This window comes from Argentina anserina, chromosome 3, assembly GCF_933775445.1.
Source record: "Argentina anserina chromosome 3, drPotAnse1.1, whole genome shotgun sequence".
Taxonomy (NCBI): Eukaryota; Viridiplantae; Streptophyta; class Magnoliopsida; order Rosales; family Rosaceae; genus Argentina; species Argentina anserina.
This window is the reverse complement of record NC_065874.1, coordinates 17,947,033-17,955,126: the sequence shown is the minus strand read 5'-3', so window position 1 is coordinate 17,955,126 and position 8,094 is coordinate 17,947,033.

Here is an 8,094-nt window from a genome sequence, read left to right as displayed (position 1 = left end):
GATGATCTATACAACTTCCATGAAGGACGTTTTCGGAGACGAGCGACGGAATAAAAATCGACTCTTGAGTCTCAAAAAACAGAACGGTTTTTCAATTTAAATTTCTTAAGTCGGTTTCATTTCGTTTGACATCGACGAGAAACGAAAAAATGTGATTTTAATCAATTTGCAAGTTTAATAATCCATAAGGATTTTACGACTTAAACCCGAAAATTCGGGGTATTACAAATACTATGTTTGGGACTGATGGCTATTATATTAAATGTCTTTAGATAAGGCCGTCCTCCTCCCTAACGGGTGTTAACGTGAGTACAACTTTTGTTGTCCCTGATCTAAGGTTCCTCTCTCTCTCTCTCTCTCTCTCTCTCTCTCTCTCTCTCTCTCTCAACCACAAACTAAACTCTCAGTCTCAACTTCCAATAGCAGCAACAGAGACTCCAAATTTGGAAAGAGAGAGAAATTGACTTTTGGGTTTTGGGGTTCTGTGTTGTAGACGAGTTCTCACACTTCCCGTCGACCTTTGATTCGGCCTAAGGTATCAAAATTTGTCTATTTGATGAGCTCTTTATAATTCTATACGTAATTTTGAGTATGGTGGATTTGTAGAGAATCTGGGGTTTTTGGCCAGTGGATGACTGTCATGTAGGGTAATTGATTGTGGTAATGGTTATGGTTGAAATAGTTAAATGTTTGGCATGATTAATAGAGTTAATTTAAATTTGTTGTAGAAGATTCAAAATTGCCTCTTTGTTGATCAATGAAAATTGTGAAGGATGAGCGGAGATGTTGCTATTATGTTCTTATTTATGCAATTGTGAAGTTGGTTTGATGTTAAAGTTCTGGTTGTCTAGGCTTACTGTTGTGGTTTTAGAACGGGAATATGAGGAGATGGAATGAAGTCAAACATAATGGTGGAGTTGAAATGGAGAAATATGTTTGGATGAAAAATTTTCTCTGAGAGGTTTGAGATTGTGAAAGATATTGGGGCTGTGAATTTTTGGGTAGCAAGGTGATAACAGAGTTGAGCATGTGCATAAGAAAATGCAGATTGTTGAAGCTGGTAAGGTTGACAGCACCAAACGCAGTACAAGAGGTTAAGGCTACTCTTATGAGTTCTCCTCATGATTAACAATTAGTGAGGTACACAATAGTGAGGGTACCCACGTGCACTAAAAGTCTAAAACAGGCTTATAAAATATTACGGAGAAGAGCGTGGGAGAGCTATGTTCTTCTCATAGCGATCTCGGTTCTCGAGATCTAGATCTCAATGGGCAGCGGCTGTGTTTTTCCTTGGCAGAGCGATTGTGATGGTGACATGAGGCTTCTGATGAACCCCCATGTTCGTGTTTTCGGCGAGGGGTTCCGACTTAAGGACCTCTTTTTTCCTGTAGGGGTTCATGGACGGCGAACCTCTCTGATGAGGCTGCGACCTAGATCTGATTGGATCTTGTCAGATGCATGTGAGGTGGGAACTAGAGTTCTTGTCGGAAGGGTGGTGGAGGCCGGTCTGGTACTAAAATACTGGTTTTTTTAAAGAACCGGAATCAGAATCGAAAAAGAAAAAACGGTCTGAATTTAGCACCATTTTCTTTCGGAACCAGAATTGAATCAAATCGCAAATATCGAGTCGGTTTTCGAGTTTTTACGGTTTCAAAAGTTTACTGAGATATATATATATATTTATCTCCAAGCCTTAAATAATAACTATATAAAATATCAACTTCAAAATGAAAATAAAGAACGTTAACAATCTCTTTAGTACAATTACCTAATGATCAACAATTAACATACTCAATTATTTCAAAAAGAATTGAGAGATAGAGACTGCAAACCTAGGATAATTTGGATTATAGGGAGTAACAAAATAATAGAGGAAGTCAGGATGTAAGGCAAAGAAAATATGATTTTTTTTAGTTTATATAGTGATTAGTAAGAGTCTAAGAAGTAATGAAAATAGAGTTATGAGAGATGCGGCGACAAAAATTTAGGGGTTTTTCTTATATAGCTGTGAATATTCGGTTCTAACGGTTCCAAAATCATTTAAAAAAAAGAACCATAATCAAATCGAATTGGTTATTTCGGTGTGGTTCCTCTAGGATTAGTAATTTATTTTTTTTAGAATCGAATTGAATCGACCATTTTGGTGAGGTTCAGACGGTTCTAAACGGTTCTCGGATCTAAAGTCCCAAGCCTATTCTCAGGGTCAGGTCTGAGCTTTTGGGCCTGGGTCTGGGCTCAGCTTAAGTGTCGGGGCTTATTAGAATCTTTAGTTTTTTAAATAATGTCCGGCAATTATTTTGTTGTGATTGTAGGATGAATAAGTTGTGTATCATGTAGAATGAGTAGACCTATGTTATGTATCGTTGTGAGTATGCTCACAACTTCTTATCAATCTGAAAATGGTAACGGAGGGAAATGTAATGGATATTCTGACCTTGGATCTTTTTTTTTATAAACCAAGTGGTCTCCTTCAAAAAAGCCATGGACGAGTTTAAGAGAACAATCGTGTACGCATTTAAGAGAAAAACAAAGAGCGCTTCTGGCAATCTAAATGATTTCTTTATTTTTCACGTATCGGTCCAAGATACTCGTCCCTTGGATACAAGCCATCTTCCTCATTTCCATTCTCCTGCTCGTTGATGCCCTCTTCTCAAATCCGAGCAGTCTTAGCGAGTTCAACTTCACCAATAACAACAATGTATATATACTTGCAATTACCATGTTTCTTTTAGTACTATGGCCTTAGAAACACGGACACCTTATATTATACCCACTGTGATCACACAACATTACAGCTATTCACAAAGACCAAACCTTTGGTACGGTGGATTATACCACCTAAGACCCATCCTTCTCCCAAGGACCTGATCATGATGAAATTTCAGCGCAGGTGACAATATCTCAAAGTTGGACGGCTGTGAGCCAATTGTTACGATAACGGGCATTATGAGATAACTAGTGAAGAAACATAATAACAAATTTCAAATAACTTAAATAACTTAGTGATCTACATTTGAAATAACACAAATATAATGAGAGATAAGTATGAACAAAAGGGAGGGAGGGTTGGCGACTCAGCAGGAGGTCGAAAATATGTCTAAATAAGTCATTTGACTCGACAAAGGTAGGTCTACCACTTCATTTTAAAAAAAAAACATAAAAAACCTTATTTTATCGGAAACTCGCATTTTCATTTTGGAAACTCGCGTTTCTAAAACACATTTTTCTGGAAACGCGTTTCCATTGCGGTTCCGTAGTGCTTCCTAGGCGCTCACACACGGCCTCAAAATAAGGAAAAATATAGTTGATTTACAATATAGAACAATTTAAAGCAATAAGGTGAGATGATTTACAATATAATATTTATCTTGCCATTGTTTTACCAACCACTGCCACTACTCCGGCCGATGCAAAAACTCAAGGGGAACAACATCAGGTCCTTTCTCCAAATAGAACTTCTAGCTGGCCATAAAGTGTTGTCGGCAGTCATGCTTCCAATCTCTGAATCGTCGTCTAGCCTCAGAGTCTATACACTCCAACATAAGTATGATTCCAATACAACATAGTTGGTCTACAAAACATCATCACTAAACATTAGTACTCACTAATGTTTTATACCGAAACACAGAAAAAAAAAATCACAGTTGTGGAAAAATCACTTACATGCAGGAAATTATGCACTATATCCTTGTCTACATCATCAAGATCAAAATAAGAATGCTTCTTCATCGGCACCTTGGACCTGACACAACTACCAATGTCCCTAGACAACAAGCTGTAGTTTTTATCTAAATGGGGGCCGTTGTGGAAATCAGACCATTGCAGTAAGATTTTGTGTCCCATAGCCTTCACAATGTAGTTGGTCGTGTGGGTAGAAAACTTGTTTTGCTTGTGTTGCAAGAATAAAAGGGTCATCCTCATACCAACTAGTGGATGTATCTACTGATAACAAACAGTGATCCAGCTTAGTGCTCCCATCCTCGTTAAGGTCAGTGTTGAACCATTTACACTTGAACAAGACAACCGGCATGCAGTTTGTATACATTAGTTCGACAACATATTCAACAATCCCATAGAACTTACCATTAAGTATCTCATACATCACCCCACTGTTCTGGGTCTTCACGTATTGATCTTTACGCCATGATATGAACTTGATGTCGTTCACATAACACGCTGCATAAAGACGGTGTGCTTTCGGTCTTTGAGCCAATTTGAGCACCTCCGGATCGTAGGACAAGTCTTTCTTTCGTCTAAGATCATCGATCTATAAGATGGAATCCTGGAAAACATTAGTGCAAGTTGAATTGTACTAGTTAAGTTATATTAAGAGGAAGAAGCTTTTATGCATACCCATCTAAGGAAATATGGTTGAAAATGCTTCTTACGATCGGCCTCGCTCTTCAATGGATAAGTTTCTCATACTGGACTTTATGTTTGTCGATATAGTAAGATACTTCTTCACATTCTTCTAAAATAGTCCAGTGAGCCACATCAATATCTTGTTCCCCCATCTCTTTATGACTTATAAGCTTATCCGGCTGCACGAGTTCAGATCAACAGAAAGATTGAAACGTGGTGTACTCGGGATGTTTGCATCTTCTGGATATCCCATAGTACGCATGTATAAACTGTAGTAGGTCACACACTCTTGTGCAATGCATCACTCAGAGATACAACCTTCTGGATAACGCATATTGTTCACTGATTTTTTATAGTCCCCCAGTTTCCTGTAAAAGAAAATATACATAGGTCAATTCAGAGGAAATTAAAACGCTTTATATGTCTATTGTTAATGAAAAAATTAATTTTGTACCTTTCCATGGGGAACATCCAGTTAAAATGTACAGGACCGGTTAGCAACACTTGTTTGGGAAGGTGAACCATGAGATGAACCATGATGGTAAAGAAATGAGGAGGAAAAATCATCTCAAATTGACAGAGAATAATGACTATCTCATCTTTTATATGTCGGATTTCCTCATTTTTCAACTCTCTAGCACATAATTTTTGAAACCATCTTGACAATGCTACTAAAGGCCTGGCAACGTTTTCAGGTAAGAATGGTCGTATAACCACTGGAAGAAGACGTGGGAGCATTATATGGCAGTCATGGGTCTTTAGACCATGAAACTTCTTCTCATGAAGTTTGATCTTATTCCTCAAACTTCCTGCATAACCGTGAGGATACTTAACATCACGAAACCATTCAAATATCTCAACTCCGTGTTCCGGCCTGATGGCGAATGATACAGGAGGAAGTTCTCCACTGATTCTTTCCCACTGACTTCTTCGTACCCCTCTTTTTTTCAGAGCAGCTCTCGCTTTTAGACCATCCTTTGACTTTGCTTCAATACCTAGAATGGTTGCAATGATGGTGTCCCACACGTTCTTCTCAATGTGCATGACATCTAGGCAGTATCTCACTATAATAAATCTCCAATAAGGCAACCTCCAAAACTCGTAGATGTGAGTCCAACATATTTTGTTTCTTTGATTATAAAGGACCTTAAAGTCCTCGTGCGAGCTAAGCACAAAGTAATCATGAGAGTTTATTTTTGCCCAAATTTCCTCTCCAGAAAGAGTAGGGGGTCTTGGCCTAAACTCATTGGACCCATTAAATTTGTGGCCAGCGGATCGGCAATGGTGATCTTCGGGTAGCCATCTACGGTGACCCTCATATACTATCCTCCCACATATATGTTCTGAGCAGACATCATCCAAACAAATAGGACACGCCTTATACCCATGGGTACATGAGCCTGCCAACATTCCTAAACCTGGAAAGTCACTGATTGTCCACAACACTGTTGCTCTCATCATGAAAGTAGATTCATCATGCCGATCAAAAGTACATACTCCATGCGTGAATAATTGTATGAGCTCATCGATCAATGGCTCCATAAACACACTAAGACATTTTCCTGGAATTTTGGACCTGGAATCAACAAAGTCAGCATATTAAATTCCTTCTTCATACACATTGATGGAGGCAAATTATACGGCATCACAACAACATGCCACATGCTATGCAAGGTTCCCATTGTTCCAAAAGGATTGAAACCGTCTGTTTCAAGTCGAAGATGCACATTTCTAATATCGTGGGAAAAACCAGGAAATGATTTGTCAAAATGTCGCCATGCCTCCCTATCTACCGGGTGTTTGAGATAGTCATCATCTACACACCTCTCTCCATGCCACCTCATAGCCTTTGAAGTGTGCGGCGCCATGTACAGGGGCTTCAACCTTTTGGTCAAAGGGAAGTAACAGATCACTTTCTGAGCAATTTTATTGTTCTTCCTACCTTCTTCTTGTGGCATCCATATTGAAGTTAGGCATTTGTGACAATAATCAAGACTTTTATTATCTTTGTAAAACAACACACAATTATACTCACATGCATCAATTGTTTCATAACCCAAACCAATACCTTTCAAGATCTTTTTAATCCTTTTCATACTAAGGGGAAAAATGTGTCCAAGAGGAAGCAAGTCATTGATATAAGTACATATGTCGGTAATACTTTTGTCGGACAATCCATTGTCCACTTTCAATTGCATTGCTTTTAAGACAGCACTCAAAACTATCTCAGTACCGCCATCATACAATGGGGTCTAGGCTTCTTGTAAAAGCATGTCATACTTTTCATAATCATCATCTACAACATCATTGAACGTAGGGCCACCATCGGTAGTCGGATCATCTACTGCATAAGGATCATATCCGGCGTAATACGGGAAACCATCATGTAGAATGTCTATAGTTGGGTTCATGGAGGACCAACATCACCACTAGAAGATGCTCTCTGCTGAATGTATTGTCTTCGGAGATCACACATGCTTGCTTTGTTTGAAACTTCACCGTGTTGGGTCCATACAGTATAAGTGCTCATCATACCCCTACAAGACAAGTGTGCGTACAAGTAGTGTTTTGTCACCGGTTTCTGGTTACAACAATCTCTGCACGGGCAAATGTAATAGGGATTTCCATTATTATTTTTACGGGCCCAGTTCACAAAGAGAAGTATCCCGTCAAGGTATCTGGTATCACTTGTATGGTATTGCATCCAACTCTTGTGTGGAATATCTGTCATAACCAAAATAGTAAATATGTATTAAGTTAGAAAACAATACAATCATGCACATAATATAATTCTTCTTATTCTTCTTCTTCTTCTTCTTCTTCTTCATTTTATGCCTCCGGTTAGGGTCCTATCCCATTTAAGGGAACACTTCCTTTGTTAAGCCTCTTGTCTTTATGGGTTTCACTTTCGGTTTTGGGAAAAATTTGGCAGCATCTCCCTACAGTTCCCCAAGTGCACAAATATCTAAAGCTAGTTTGCACTTGAGGAACAGTACAAGGAGATCTTGTCGAAATCAATACCCAAAACGGAAAACAAAACCACATGAAGTCCAAGCTCGCTCAACAAAGTCATGTTCTCCCAAACTGTCCAAAAATTAGACAATTCAAGAATCAAATGTCGTACAAGTGATTCTCGAATAGGAATTCTAAGCTAAAAGCAACTAGTAAATTCTTGTTAGAGTTCACTCTTACACATATTCAACCGGATAATAAACACATACTTAGTAAATAAATTGAAATAAAAAACTCATGAACAATATATGAATTTTTGCAATCACACACAAATCAACTCTACTTAACTCTAAATTAAATTAACAAATCCAACACTAAAGATAACACACAAAACACAAGCATATATATTAAGTGATGAATAAAGCACTAATGTTATATGTAAAAACTATTATGCACTAAAGTAATATATATATGTATAACTTAATTCTACTCATGAAGCTACAAAACAAAAATCAACACTAAATTCTACATACATTAAGTAATGAATAAAATACTAATTCAAGCTCTAAAACATGATGCATTAATATAAGTAAACACTAAATTCTAAAACACCAAATTGAAGCTCTAAAATGAACACCTAATTCAAGCTATACTCTTACAAAAATAGACAAAATGAACACTAAACTCTCACCGAATTGAAGCTCTAAAATGAACACCGAATTCAAACTCTAAATCACCTAATTCAAGCTCTATTCTAACACAAATGGACAAAATTAACAC